Below are 16,226 nucleotides of genomic sequence, written 5' to 3'. Positions count from 1 at the left end.
TTCAAATGGTTTCTTCTGTCAAAACATAGCACCTGAAAGCAGATATTTGACCGCTTTCTCTAGCATAGGGACCCAAAAACAATTTTGTCATCTCCCACAGAGATTCAAGAACAGCCCAGGATTATTTTCAGCCAGGGTAACAGAATTACTACAAATATATGATGATGAGGCATTATCCTATGTCGATGATATCTATCTTACACACAATGACCTGGAGACTCACTTGAAAAGAGTGAACACCATAATACTTGGGTTCGCAACTGAAGGGTACAAATTTAACTTTAAAAAATCACGAATTGCCCATCTAACTGTCCTATTTTTAGGATATGAATTATTGAGTGAAGGCAAAAGCCTAGCAGACAACTTCTTAGAGAAATGTGCTGTACCTCAGGCTCCAAATACGCTGAAGAACTTACAATCAATACTGGGTTTCCTGAATTTCGGAAGAACATACATTCTACATTATGCAGAAAGGGTTAAACCTCTGTATGAACTAATAAAACCAGATTTTAAACCAATTAATTGGCCTAAAAAACACACAGAGATATTAAGATCATTACAGACAGATATGTTAAAGAAAACAAAACTGCAAACACGCGCAAATGAACGCAACCTTGTAATCCGAGTCATCCCAGGAAGATGCGGATTCACATACCTGACCTCTAATGAGGGAGAAACGGTACCAATAGCTTACAAATCACATTTGTACACACAAGATGAAATGAAATTCAGTTCAACTGAAAAAATTCTTACTGCGGTTCAAACTGCTGTAGCAAAAGAAAGAGCCCTCGCACAAGGTAAACAAATGATTATCGTTACACCAATACCTGCCTTAGAAGCAGTAACAAGAGCAAGCATCCCGAATGCTAAAGCTTTACATCTGAGATGGATACAATGGGCTAACTCTCTTGCTGCACCGGATGTAGTATACAATTTGACCCCAGTTTAAAAACACAATAATTTCTACAATATGAATATGAATGTCCTTTGCCGATCGAGATTCTGCCTCTAGAACATTACGGTTGTATAATATATACAGACGGCTCAGCACAACCCGCGGCTGGGGGTAAACAAGCCTACAGTGCTGCGTGCGCGATTGTTAAAGGTCATTGGCACGAAGGGAAATTTAAACCTTTGATAACTAAAACTCAAGTACTCGGAGACTGTACAGCTCAGCGAGCTGAACTACAGGCCTTTAAGATGGCACTTGAAAATAGCGAACGAGAATTCCCCACACTAATAGTGTGCGATTCCTATTACTGTGTCCAGTCTTACAATGAATACTTACAGAACTGGGTTCAAAATAACTACAAAGATGCAAAAGGTGGCACAATCAAGCATAAAATGCTTTGGGAACAGGTAGTTCTTTTACAAAAGGAACTACAAAAGACTCACGAGATTCATACACTGAGTCATCAACGTGATGGTGTTCACATTGCAGGGAATTCATTGGCTGACGAGGCTGCGAAAGAAGCTGTACAAACGGCTTCCATTGCTGCCATTACTCGGTCAAAAACAAAAATAGACAGCGAGATAATGCGAGCTGTCAGTGATTCAGTAAAAAACAGCGGTAAGACACTCCCGAAAGTCTTTCCAGTAAAGTACTAATACAAAACTGATGCGAACAACGTTCCGTTTGCTCAAATCCCTGGAGTGGGGGATAGAGCAATTCACAGATTAGGACTAATTTTAGCGGCACACGAACGTCTCGCCTCTGCACACGCTGGTGTTTCCGCCACAGTATCATTACTAAAACAGAGATATTGGTGGCCACGAATGAGAAAACAGATTAGGAACTATGTTCTAGAATATGAAATATGTCAGAAAATGAAAGTATCAACAGTGAAACGACCAGCCCAGACGCCCCTTCTAATCTCAGACAAACCATTAGCATGTGTTTATCTAGACCACTGTGGTCCCTTACAACGGACGGCAACTATAAATATATCATGGTCGCAGTGGATTTCTGTACAAGATTCATTTGGATGTGGCCCCAGCGCTAGGCTGACACCAGAACTGTTATAAAAGATTTGCGAGTCGTTATCTGCACATACGCAATTGGCATGCTACATTCTGACCAGGGTCCTGCGTTTAGCTCTCGGGCTTACAAGGAGGCCATGGGCAGCATGGGCATTGCATTGCGGTATTCTAGTCCATTCCATCCTGAGGGAAATGCGGTAGTGGAGAGAAAAAAACGGGACATAAAACAATCTAAAACAGCAAGGGTATTAGGTTCAGGTGATGGGTGGGTCAAACATCTAATAAGTGTCCAACGTAGTCTTAATAATATGCCAAGAAATTCTCTAGGAGGTATCAGCCCGCATGAACTTTTATTTGGTACTAGAATGATTATTCAGGATTTAGATTGTCAAACTTCAGTGGTGCAACAAAAAGCTTTTGATATCAAAGATCGTTTGGCTGTTTTACAGGACTTAAATGAAACAAGAAAAAGTCTAAGTAACATAAAGTCTAAGCCAACAACTACTGAAGAACAACCTGTCCCAGCAAGACCTGTCTGGATTCCAAAGATTGGGGGACTGGTCAGAGAAAAGATCGCGGTGAAGAAGGAATTTGGGCCTTCTTACAGAAAAGCAGTACCTGTCTTAGCTGCCAGCGGAACAAGATCAGTAGTACTACCGCCTCTTGCTGGTAAAAAGGAGAATAGAGCTGTATCAATCGGCCTGGTGAAACCACAACCATGTGGCCAATAATAAGCAGTCAGCCCAGTGGACTCCCAAGAAGTAGTAGAAGACCAAATCTTGCTACAATCCAAGAGGTTCAAACTGAGAGACTAATCACATTCGACAAACTTTAGTAATTAAAAAAGGACTATGCAACAAAGCCATGGAACTTGTGCCTCTTGAAAACCAAATTGCACCAACCCAACAAGAAACACCAGTCTACGACGATGTAGCCTCGAACTATACAAAAGTAACAAAAGAGAATGCAAAGATCAATGGATATCCGGAAGCAATCCCACCAATTGACAGAACTGCATCTGGCTACTTTATCAACTTTGATGATTTTTCCGATGATCCAAGTGAACATGGAGACAAGCCAGAAACAAAAACATTCAAAGAAAAAGTCAGAGAACTCTTTTTTCAGCTCAAAGAAACATATCTAACTTCTCAATGGATTAAACTATGGATTGTGTTAGGTGTACTTTTCCTCCTTCTGTGGCTCATCTTGGTTTTAAGTTTTGTAGATTTATTGATGGAAAATATAGTACGATGGACACAGCAAGTCAGAACATCAATTTGGTCCTGAAACCACACAGATCATCACACATTGAAAAAGGAGAACTGTCATCAGTGAACATCACAGCCATCCCTATACCTGGTGGTATAGCATGGGACAAAATTGACTATGACATTTATGGCCCGGTTGAGCTCTTGAAATTTCTACACCAATTTAAAATTTCATTAAGTGACTTTGTATCACCTAGTAGTTTCTCTGATGATTGGGACTTTGAAACTATTATTAATATGATGTCAGATTTAGAAATGTAAGCAAAATTTACTGCACATGATTATTTACAGGGTTCGTCGAGTTATGAGGAAATGTACTGTTTTAACTACTTTGGGCATGATTATCTGTATAAATCTGCAAATCCTAGAAATACTTTCATTTATAATCAATGGGAACATTGTTCAACCCCGCCAAAAGGCAGCTCAAAGACTCTTCTTGAGAAATTCACATATTTCTCAGGGTTTAATGTCACTGATCCTCAAACATTTTATTTTAAAATATCAAAAAAGACAGGGGTGAAAAACATGTTGACAAATACTAAACTGATTTATTCTGAAAAATGTTATGAAAAAATATCTGGCAGGTACAAGGTTTAGAAGCATTGTTCAGAGCCTGCATGATCCCAGAACAAATAATGTTTCTGAATGACACAATTCAGCAGACAACCTGTCTTAGTTTAGCCAATATAAAAGATCTAAACAACTCGTCTATACCAAAGCCAATACCTGATAGAAACACCACTACAGATGAGAGGTTAGACGTGGCCTATATTTTAAAACAAAACAGAACACTTCCTGACTGGAAAAAATGGTTGATCTGGCCCAAACATACTAATAACTGTAATGATAGATTCCTGAACAAAATACAGGGTTTCAAACAGAACAGGCCAGACCCGAGATTTACCCAAAGACACCATCGAGGGATAGTTACAACATACAGTGTAGGAAAATTATGCCTCGAGTGGCTACAGAGATCTACACTTCCCGAAATTAAGCAACACTTAACTTTACTTAAAGAAGGTGCTGACTTGCGAGATTTCATACTGGGACCTCGCAAACAGCGTCAAAAACGTTTCATATACGCCGGTATATACGCAGCATACAATGATACTTGGAAATTAAATCAAATTGAGACTGCTGAAAAAATACGAGAAATTGATCGTATTAATTTGGAAAAAAGCATTTTCTGTAGTGGACAATGGGTTAACGACTCTGTCCACCAGAATCTATTCAATGGACAGCATTGTATCATCTGCAATTGATATAATAGAACAGAATATGATAATGTTACAACATGGTTAGTCCCAATTGCGTTCTATTGTAAGGCTAGGCTGGACGTTACAAAATCTGCGTTCAGGTCATGTGCCATGGCGTCTAATCAACACAACGTCATTATTTTCTATCTTTAACCTTACTGATAGACAAATCTCGTTGGCTCAGAAAGGAGCAGACTATACGGTGCTAAGCATTGAAAAACTTGAGAGATTACCATTGACAATGTCAGAAAGACCTGTCATTGAATGGATAATACATGGCACCATTACAATCCCGATAACGACTTTCCAGTTTCAATACTGCCAGAAGTATATACCAGCAGGCCTGTATGAAAAGTTGGGTAAAGGATACATCAAATCAACCTGGAATTTACTTTTTACTCATAGATGTTGGTGTGGGGGCAAAAAAGAGGAATTTCTTAGTGGTACTAATTGTAAAACATCACTGAGTGGTACACTCCTATGCGAAGGTATAAACGCCACCCCAGCTACACAAATAGAGCTCTTTTTCAGACAACTTTCCAACGGTTGCTACGTTATATTAAGTGACCATAGCTGTTGTGGAATGGTGCCGCCTAATACCCTATCCCGTAACTGTAATGTCCTGGGTCATTTGCTGTATGCAAGTATTGTATCCAAACAACAATCCAGGCATGAAGGCAGTATTGTGGCCTTCTGTGAATATCACTTCTATTCGAATTGATACTTTAAGCAGAATAAATCTATTCTTTTACAGACAACTGTGCCTTTAACCTCGTCCAAAGAGACATATGACTTGCAAGATGCAAGGACAGCGGCAGAGATACATACACTTTTATCGACAAATTGCCCCGTGCATTTTGTAGAAATGTTAAGCCAAATTTATACATGTCAGATACCAGTGGTATCGCACATGTATTTAATACAATTTTTTCGGGACTGTTAGCACCCTTTGAGAAAGTCCTGGGCATCTTTCTGAATTTTGTGCACTATCTTTTTGGTGGCCTGCCTCTTATTTTGGGACTCATAGCAGGAATTTTATTTTTGTTCCTCCTGCTCCGATATGGCAAGTCAAGCTGCAGAAAAAACTCAGGCTTTGATGGAAGAAACGATCCTAGCAATACGATACCGAGACCGTATCACTAAGGTCCCCGGCTAAGAGATCTGAATACAACCTGGTTTCTTTAATTCAGACCGATCTGGCAAAATTGCATCTTACCTGTGCTTCGATGTCTGCTATGCGGAGAAGAATGTGTGTTGGACGTATGTCTTACACTACCATCAACAGTACCGATGGATGTCGACGCTTTGCTTTGTCCGGTAACGACTCATGCAACGTGTTGTCCCCAGCGGCTACCGATTCTGATGACGGCATTCGTTGAGACTTCACCATTACGAGTAGGTGGCGGTGGAGATGAAAGCGGCAGCACACAGGTACAACCCTTTGTGAACATTGCTGATCTAAACACCGATGATGGCAATGCATCGCATGCATGCACTATTTCAGATTTTTCAGAGTTGGCCCAACTTTCACCTACTGTTGTAGACAAGTTTTTTGCTGGTCTAGCTGAGGTAATGTTCTCTCCTAACAACGAGAATAACAATTGAAATAGCAAGCAAACAGCATTCCCTAAACTCTGAAATCGGCCTTCGATTTTTATAAACAAAACTGCTAAATTCAATAGGAACTCTATTTTTTCTTTTTTTTCCTTCAAAGCAAAATTAGTTTTCCCAAACTTCCAAAACATTTACTTTTTTTGGCACATGGTACTCTGCTTAAAGTAGAACTATTCTTAAAGAACAGAACTTCTATTTTTAGAGAGTCTAGAGACAATATTTTCGATCAGCCTCTAGCACATTTACAAACTTGTATAAATATGTGACGAAATGGTCTCAACCTTCTCTTCTGTATTAAGAGCCATTTCATAAATGTAATTTATGTAATTCATTCAGCTGTCAGTTACATTTGCATTATCAGAATGATACCACTGCTTTAATGCGCACATTATAATACTCATTTCCGTGTATCTATACCGGTTCAAATGCATTTAATGTATTTTGGGGTGGGATGAGAAAACACATGCATACCTATATGTTTATATATTGCTTAGTATTTAGTAATGATGGACATTATACGTGGAGTGGGTGTTGTGGTTTTATCTAGGACCCTAATTAAATATTTCATAATAGCCAGTGCAAACCAAATGCGGCAAGGCTACCTCCGTAGACTCCTAGAAAGCACAACGAGTTCTTACAACATACCAAACCTCCAGCAACCTGGGAATTCCCCGTGCTTTTATTTTGATTTGTCCTAGAACTCCTGCGAGCACTAAAGGAATGGCTCGTTCTTAGTGACATCTTTTTATTGACGTCTTATGTCCGACCTTACATCAAACACAGCACCTTCCAGGTATAAATATACGAGCGTTTGCCTTAAGCAACACACGGTGGTGTGGAGCAGAGTGGCTATCTATTTATCCGAAGCCCAGCTGATGCGAGTGCCGAAGGAAGCCGTCCATCCCATTTGACGCATTGAGAAAGACGCTGTCTTTTTCTCCTGCCGAGAAAATCCAGCCCCATTGTTTCCTGTCACCCTTGCGGGTTGCTGGGAGATCGAGTCCTGAGAGCGAGATACAAGACCTCCTCCATTCTAAAAACCAAGGTACGGAGCTGATTAGATCCCAAGAGAATTCTTGAGTCAGAATCTTGGCAAAAACTAACTTAACTCAAACTGCAACTCATTTACTCCTTCCCATGTACTAGGCTTAGGTTAGGTACATCGGGGTAGGCGTATTTAGAAGCACCAGTTGAGTACGTTTAGTCAAACTATAATCGTTGTATGTAACTGTATATATTTTATACCTTTTAAGTATCATATGGCTCAGAAACCATATTAATGCTTTTACAGTATTATTTCATAATACTCCTTTTACTGCACGCACTTTACTTTATAACAAGTATTGAATTGTGGCAATTCATTTCTATTGCATGAGAAAGAAGACTGCTCAATAAATAACACCTTTTATTGAAAACGCCCGTCTCTCTATTTCTCTGCACTCTGGTGAAACTTAGTATGCACGATTGACTGAGTGAAATAGCTATCTATTGTTTTCACACAACTCTGGAGATATACTCCTTATTCTGGGGGAGCAAAGTTGTCATGTTTATGCGGTTGTCAGAAACTGAATCCCTTCTTGTCTAATCAGGGAAGTTCACTCCTCCCTGTTCATTCAAGAAAGTTTCTAGTGACCTCTGAGCTAGCTGGCAAACCTAAATTAAGTCTAACATATTCAATAGAGACCTAGTCTTCCTGTTATTCTAATGCGCAGAGCCTATTGGGAAAATAGGAACTACACTACAAGAAATGCTACTCTGAATAAACGAAGACTTGATGTCATATATATATATATAAATACATCCTCCATGGTACCATCCCAGAGCCCCAGTGGGGCTGCTATAGTTTATTCTATTGTGACAGCTCTTTAGCCAAGCAGCCAAAAACACATAGCATCTTGCATCCTGAATTTAGCCTTGCACAGAATGTTCAAGGTGTTCCTATAGATTGCCTACAAAGTGGTATTGTAAGCAAACTGACCTTAAGGAATGTTATTGTGTGTGTGTGCACGCAAATTAAAGTGTGTCAAATGTCATCATGTTTAAAGGTAGAAGGCAACTTAAGAACATGAGCATGTAAAGATGGAACTTCTTAACTGGCTCTAATATATCCAAGTCACATAAGTATGTGTGGTATTTTCTACAGTTTTACAGGATTATACAAAGGAACTATCATTTAATTCATTTTCAAAAAGCTTTATTCTATTTCACAAGAAAATCATAAAAGCATATATTAAAAGATACTCTCACATAGATAAAAACGGAAAGGGCTATACAATCAGAAAAACAAAAGTTTGCACAAATCCTATTAAAAAGTTCACAATAAAACAAGTTGCACGTGTAACCTAGGCTCAGAAATACATGTTGCAAGAAGCTAGCTAATAGTATGAGCACTAAAGGACCAGTTGTAACAGGAACTGTCATTGAGTATGGGCCATATAGGGCATGTGAATTTTAAGGCGCTGTCATTCCTGAACTTTCTCCCGAATGGATTAGAATGTAGGTTTACCAGTGCAATAGACATGTCAAATGTTTTGCCCTCTTCCATTTTGAGTCGCATTGTATGGTAGTGGGTGGTTTAACAATAACTTAGTTATAAAGTCCTCATTTGAATTTCTATAATTAATATCAGCAGTGTTCTCTATGTCATCTATCTCTGTCTTCTTTTTCTTATCCTTTTCTTTACCTTTTTTGTTAATGCAGGATTTAGCCTAGCTCCCTCGATCATATCAGTTTTCCAAGATTTCTGTTCTGCATTCCATAGCATCTTCACAAGTGCATATGGCTTTCTCGACCCTTCCTTGAAATCTCTCTCTGTGCCTAAGATGAGCTATATGTTCCCAGCCATTAGTGCTTTGTGTTGCCTAGGTCTAGGGGGCAGTTTCTTGTCATACAATATCCTCTTTAAATGTTCAATGATTCTCAAATTAAAGGGTCCATAACAAGGAAATGTCAAAGGACCATCTAAGTCAGTGATCCTATTTAATTGTTTGAGCCAAACATACATGTGAAGAACCATGACTATTGACATACTATGACCTGATGTACCTTCAGGTGGTGCCCCTTCCCCCTTTCTAACAAGTACAGTCACATCTCCCTTTATTAAGCTTGTAGTGCTTTAAAGAATTTTATTTTTTATCAAAATATGCATGAGTCACAAATGATTTTTCATTTAAACCAGGAAAGGGTTTTTCACCCACAATTCTCTATTCGGCGATCACAACCAATACCAGAAAGGCTCTCTATGACGTCTCCAACCAATACCACTGCAGCTTAATACCAACCGACCAATACCAGCTTGGCACACTATGACATCAATTTCACTTCTTATAGAAGCTCACCATTCCTTACAATTTCATGAGCATGTTTCTCTTAATATATTAAGCACAAACAAATGCAAAAATTTCAGCAGCTAACTGTCGGCTCCTCCACTGAAATTAAAGATCTTCATACACACAAGAACCAGTTCAGAGCAACACTTTCCGACCTACTCAGACATTCACTTAAAATGAAACCTTGTCTAGTGGGATCTCATCCAGATTGATACAGGTCTTCCCTGTGCACTGTGAGCAACTATATCAACCACACCTCATAATCACACAAAGATAAGTCCCTATATCAATCTATCAAAGACATCTCACGATCAGCACCACAACACAGCAGACAACTAAACCCAGTGTCTTCTACACTAGCAGCTCTTTACCATGTAGGTATGTATCCCGGGATCTTAGGCCACAACAGACTTGATGGCCAACTCAGCTTCTCTGCATTAAGCGCCACATTCACACAACAACTTAAATCATTTCCGCAGCACACCACACAGCCACTGCAAAATACTACAATCTAATCATAAGCAATTGCAATGTGCAACCTTATTAATAATCACACTCCTGCGCTGCTACTGCTAGTTCCTGGACTGCTGTAACTCCATCAATCCTTGAGGCTTTTGGGGTTTAGACTGGGCTTGGGCCATTTCTTAATAGAACACCCTAACTCCCTATCATCAGTGGAGAACCATCCTCTGCTACCAAGTTCATGCAGCGTTGTGGGCCTACCCTCTTACTATTCATCCTCCATTGGACCTTTTTATCTGACTGAGAGGTGAAGAGAGTTAAAATTACAACAATCAATTTCAATTAACAATGTAACCTTTTTGGCTTTACTATAAGGACCAGGAATCAGTGACTATTTATTGATTCATTAGGGTTTTTATAAAGCCCATCACTCACCCCCTAGGGCATATCATGGTGCTGTAAAGTTAAGAGGTTGATTACAAATTAGCATTAAAGTTAAGGTACACGATTCTCAGCCCCATGTTCTAAAGATATAAAATAGGAATTGGGAAACCCAACCTACTAGAAGTCGTTTAGGTCTACCAGTAGTAAACAAACAATCTGTTCAGTCACAGCGATACAAAAGATTAGCATTAAGATCTGGTGCTCAGAGAAAAGTTCCTGGTATTCTCTTCTATATATGGATAAATCTAGAATTGTCTAAGTAAAAGTCCCAACTAAGAAGAATGGTTCATTATTCCAAGGACTCTCAATGTTCAGGGAACTGCAGAAAAATCTAGAAAGTACAGGAAGTAAGAGAAGTACGAGAATGTGTTAGCATTGCAAAAGCACGATCTAGAGTCTAAGTTTAAATCATATATTTGTGACTTATAAAAGTGGTGTTGAAATCTACGCTGTACCAATATCTTAGATAACTATAACTTTGACAAATATAAAAATAATTACAATCTTAATACATGTTTCAATTTTGTTTGGGGTTGGTATTTGGATAGCAGAGTTGATCTATGGACATACAGTCTTCCTGGCCCTTGTAACAGCATGTGAAGGCTCATGTATATATGAATACCCCTTATTGCTTTTTTATGCAGTGTAACGTTAGGAAAAAATCATAAATGTATAAGTTGTGTGTCTACTGTACCTTGATGGGCCTGTAAAGAAGACAGGAGCAAAAGACAAAAATTCAATTGAAACCCAACATTTAGCATTGCAAGATGAGGTTGAAGAAGAATGCACATATTCTACATTTGATGACCTTGCGCTATTGACAACATCAATAGAAACACATAATCACTTTCTTTGTAGCTTGAACGTGCTGACTTCTGCACAATACATATTTGGGAGATTAAATAGTATTTATTTGATTTATTCTTGTTTAGCAGCTTCTAAATGTTTAACAACTATAACGTGTAAGGTTTTCCTAATGCTTGTGAAAGGGCCTGGGCCCATTTATTCAGGAATTACCTGATGACGAACACTCAACGGTCCTTTTTTGCAGAATGAAAGTTTAAAGGGGAGCAAGAAAATCCCACAAATCAAATTTAATGTACAGTGTAACCAGTGTTGCTATACAATAACCCATGCAGACAACCAAATAAAGTTAGTCACTTTTTTTTACAAATTCTAAAGTAGGTGGACATACACGAATCTCAGCATCAGGGTATAAAAATACAGAGGAAACAGAAGGAATCCAAATCTTTGGAAGAAATTCACTTTATAGAGAAAGAAAAGGACAACACGTTCTATAATTACTACTTAGTTAATCAGGAAGCAAACATTGAGCTGTCCTTGCATCAGTAGTTCGTTGGAGAAAAGCATTTAGTCCTATCTAACCCTACACTTATTCTTCAGTGTAATCCCTATTTTACAATTTAGATCAAAAGGTTAAGAAAGGGTGTCAAATGGTTAGAGCCTTCCTAAGTAGTCACTCCACCATCAGATGGGTCAAGAAGCTTACAGCCACTAACAGGAAAAAACAATTTAGGCCCCAGGTGCTTTCTATCGGAAAGGCAACATGAAATGCACTGTTTATCCCCCACTAGAATGTATCATATACCAAAACTCATTCAACAGATGTCCCATAGTGTTTTTCTCAAACGTTGTCTACAATAGGCTCCAATACTTTTTTTTGCATGAAGTCGGTTCCTTCCAGGGCCTTCTCCTTGTACACTCCTTTGCAACAATTCGTCTGTGGTCGCCTTTGCTTCCCCCATGAGAACGCACCTCTTTCCACACTATCTTCACCAGACTATGCCAACTGTAGCTTCTTCATACCTCAACTGTCTAATCAAACAAAAAGCTTACTCTTCACTAAGGAAGTGTTTGTCCACCTGCAGTGTAAAGCACGAAAACATGTAACATTTCTAAGAAACTTACATGGAAATCTAAGCATCAGTTCAGAACTGTGAAGATCCCAAGCTTACTTTGAAATCAGGCCTACGACTTATGTTAAATAATAAATGCACCATGCTAGTTATGATTCACATTTAACATTTTCATAAAATTCATTAGCATTTTCAATAGGCACCTTTACTACGCTACTTTATTTTGATTATTCTAACTACATCATTAGCATTATAAACACTGAAAATGCATTTAATGTGTCAGTGTGCCACATCACTAATAAACCCTATGTGAGTACGCTACACCATTTATACGTAATTACTACAATTCTAGAAATCATTTGTTAAACACATATTAAGCCATGTTAATATCACAAAGGTATGTTAATTTCTTCATGTTTCGACCACCATCTAATTTCATCAATAACACTAAATAATATGAAAGTGCATACATCAAGTGGTTATGCTGCACTCCTAACACGTACCCCAGGTAGGATAGAATTTCTGCCCTCTCACTTGCAATCATTTTTATGTTTCTTCTAACTGATAATATGAAGTGGAGAAGATGCAGAGCTGAGTTGTTTATGACTGCTTCAGAAGCTGGCATCTGTACACTACCTTGATGAAGCCAGTTCACAACTCTTGACTGCACCCCTCCTATCCTTTAACCCTTTCGCTGCGGCGGCTATTCTGCCGCAGCGCCAACGGGGCGCGGCGGCCGCACGGCGGCCGCATGCTGGTGACAGAACCGCTCCGTCACCAGCCGCGGTTGAGCTGTGCTCGTGATGGAGCGGTTCCGTCATGGCCCCGCCCGCCTAATAGAACGCGTCGCGCAGGCGCGGCGGCCGGGCCATGACGGAACCGCTCCGTCATCAGCACAGCCCAACCGTAGTTGATGACGGAGCGGTTCCGTCATCAGCAGGGGAGGGATTAAAACCCCCATCTATACTACCATCCCCTCTCGATTTATTCTAGTCAGGCAAGCAAAGTTCCCACCTCATTCTCTTTGTCCAAGGACACAGTAGACTGTACCACTACCTTAGAGCTGTGAATACCAATGCACTATCACCAATACTCGATGTAAACGGATGTGCTCATAATTATGGCCCGTGGCTAAGCACCTGTGCAAATTCAGCACTCCATGTGAAACGAGTATGGTAGGAAGGGCACCTCCAGGACAATGTATTAAATGCTTACCAATTTACTTGTGCATTGGTGGTATTGTAAAATCGTGGGTGATGATGTGACTAAAATAGTCTCTAGAAGTTGGGGGATTGTATGCCTAGGATCTGAAAATGATCTTTTAGCTTATTGCATGCTAGTGTAAAGTTTATAGAGGTTCGCGTTTGGGATGATTGTGTTGATTTTCCCCTCTCACATTGATGTCAAATACATGGAACGTGCTGTTTTCAAGTTTCGAAACACTATGGGTCTGATTTAGAGTTTTCTGTGTTGGGATGGCAGAGGACAAAACCTCAGCCCTTCCGAGGGACCTCCTCCAGCCAAATTTGGACTTGTCTGTCAGCTCTGCTGACAACTCTCACTGTTTGCAGGAACCACTGACATGCCAGTTCCTGTGAATGTAGGAACATTTTCACTGATGGCAATGTCAGCCAGGATGGCCAGCCATAACATTTTTCAAAAGTTTTTCTGTTTTTCAAAAACAAACTCACAAAGCTTTATTTTTGAACTTCAAACATCTAATTACCTCCACACTCAGCGAGTTTTTTTCCCAGGGTATGGGGGTCATTCTTGTTTTTTTCCTGGGCTTTACCACCAAGTTTTTCTTGGCAGTGAAGGGCAGGAAAAAACTTTTTTTATACTGTCCTTCCTAAATAGGGCAAAGTGTGTAAAGTCCTTCCTCTGCTTGCACCGACTCTATTGGGCCATCTGAGGAAGTATTCCATCAACTGAGCTAACAAGGTCCAGGGCTTTGCTGATAACCAGTGATGCGGGCGGACCAGGGAATTGGCTGGCAGGGAACTCCGTCACATTTGTGATAGAGTACCCCTTCTGCCAAACTGTAAATCAAGCCTTTAGGGCCTGATTTAGAGTATGAATGACTGGATACTCTGTCAAAGCTTGACAAATATCCTGTCAGCCTTAAAGGAAGTGCCATAGACTGTATTGCACTTGTAATGCGAGGATCAGACAACTGCCACGTTTGTGATGGAGTATCTCATCTGCTAAATTCTAAATTAGGCCATGTAGATTATTTTTGGGAATAGTTTTTTCCTGAGTTTGCAAAAAAGCATTTGTTGTTAGGAGAGTGATATCTGTAATCCTTCCAATTTGTTTGCCACTAAGTTAACAACTGCCACTTTAGGATTAACTTTTGAAAAGGTGCACCCTTTACCATACGCATTCACTCCTCCACATCAGTGCATGCGTTTGTGCCCTGTTGTCAAAGAAAAAGTCAAGTCAAGTACCTTACTGGCATGACTACTCAAACATGTATACACAGCTGTATTTACTCAAACAGGTGTATACAGCTGTGTATACCTGTACAGAGTTTATTTTACATGTTCATAAGAAACCATTTGTACATTAAAAAGGTCTCCATTGCCGACGTTCTACATACTGTGTAAAGGCTTTTAAGTCCCTACAGTGTTGGGCATAGGAAAGCATTTTGTATTTACACATTCTGCACATTTATAATCAAACCATGTGCATTGTTCTCAAGATACAACTATAAGTCTACCTGCATACAAGCACTGGCAAAGCCAAATATTTGGGCTACTTTGAAGCAAAAGTGTTTCTTCATTGACGTGGAAGTTTGTCTGTGTGGCTGTGGACATGATTAATGAGTAAATTCTTTGATGAGGAGTGAGTCTATGGATGAAAGAATGAGTGACAGAGTGCATTCTCAATTATGGACTGAGTGAGTGCTGAGGGGATGGTTAATTATTGAATATATGGATGAATAGTTGGCTAAGTGGGTGTATGGATGGATGACAAACAATGGGTGAGTGAGTCCAGGGATGGATACATACAGGTTACAGAAATCCTATATGGATAAGCTTCAGCAGTAGATATAATGTTACAAAAAATGAAATAATTACCAACATTTTGTCAGTGCTAGAATCTGAGTGGGCTTGGGCAACATTGTGTAAACACTACCCATAATAAACTACCACCACTTCGGTCATGCTCGCCTTAATTTTAAATGCAAGGACAAATTGTCTGAGATGAGGATTCTGTTGGTTATGTGCTGGCAATGAGGTGGGTTGGGTAACGGTGGCGGGGACCATGGCTTTTGTACAGCGGGATGTGTTCTTTGCCGGGTGAGTAGTGTCCTGGGCAGTAAGTGCTGCCTCGGACTAACCCTCTAACGGATCAGAATGAAGTGCATGGGTTTGAGATGAGCCCCTGAGATGAAAGGGTCTTCGCATCCATGGGTACCACTACATCCAAGGCACTGTTATATTTATTAAGATCTCTCGGAGATGAGTGAAGTGAGGCTGATGGTGGGAACCCAGGTGGTCTGTAAGAAAACTCGGAAGCCCCCCTTAAGGTTCTGTATGCCACTGATACAATGCTTTTTGGAATAGTGTCCTCATGGAGTGTTGCATTTTCTTCACAATCACTTAAACTCTACAGTGAGTGTTCACCTCTAAGATCAGTGTTTTAATTTGAGCCGGTAGTTTCCGGTGCTCGTCACTGGCACTTAATTGGCGGCACTTATGACAGTCCGCCACATGTTGGCGTTGTCAGTTTAATTTTGGAATGGGCAGAATAACAATTATTTGATAATTTAATATACATTACAGAATGATTAACACCTGCTGCCCAAGCCATTCTTAAAGCTTTGGGTGGCCTGGAATAGTCTGAATTGTCCTACTTATAGAAGCGTTATGGTTAGTAGTTATGTGGCTACAGTTACTTCCAGCGCTGGCAGAGGCAATGGGTGAGGCAAGCTGCAGTGAGTGACCGTCTGACAAAGGCCCTAGCACTTCTTTTTTTTGTTCCAAATTAACC

Source organism: Lissotriton vulgaris, chromosome 1_1, assembly GCF_964263255.1.
Source record: "Lissotriton vulgaris chromosome 1_1, aLisVul1.2, whole genome shotgun sequence".
Lineage (NCBI taxonomy): Eukaryota > Metazoa > Chordata > Amphibia > Caudata > Salamandridae > Lissotriton > Lissotriton vulgaris.
Note: the sequence above shows the minus strand (reverse complement) of the source record.